Raw genomic sequence first — 295 nt, 5'->3', positions numbered from 1 at the left:
GCAAAACAGATGCTATACTGTATACCTATAAGGGTTTGTAAAATTATTGTAGGTGAGGCCTAATGTATCTAAATTGCAATCATTTTTTTAAATATGACATGCAATCACAACCAAATTTGCACAAATCATAATTAAATCCTGCAAAATCTGATGTCATTTTGCCGATAGATCACTTCAGCAACATCGTACATTTAAATGGATCTGACTCAAGTGATCATAAGCATGACTTACTTGAAATTTTGCACATAAATTAACTAATTACACAAAGAAGAAGGAAGAAGAAACACTGATAATA

This window comes from Thunnus thynnus, chromosome 3 (genome assembly GCF_963924715.1).
Source record: "Thunnus thynnus chromosome 3, fThuThy2.1, whole genome shotgun sequence".
Classification (NCBI taxonomy): Eukaryota; Metazoa; Chordata; class Actinopteri; order Scombriformes; family Scombridae; genus Thunnus; species Thunnus thynnus.
Note: the sequence above shows the minus strand (reverse complement) of the source record.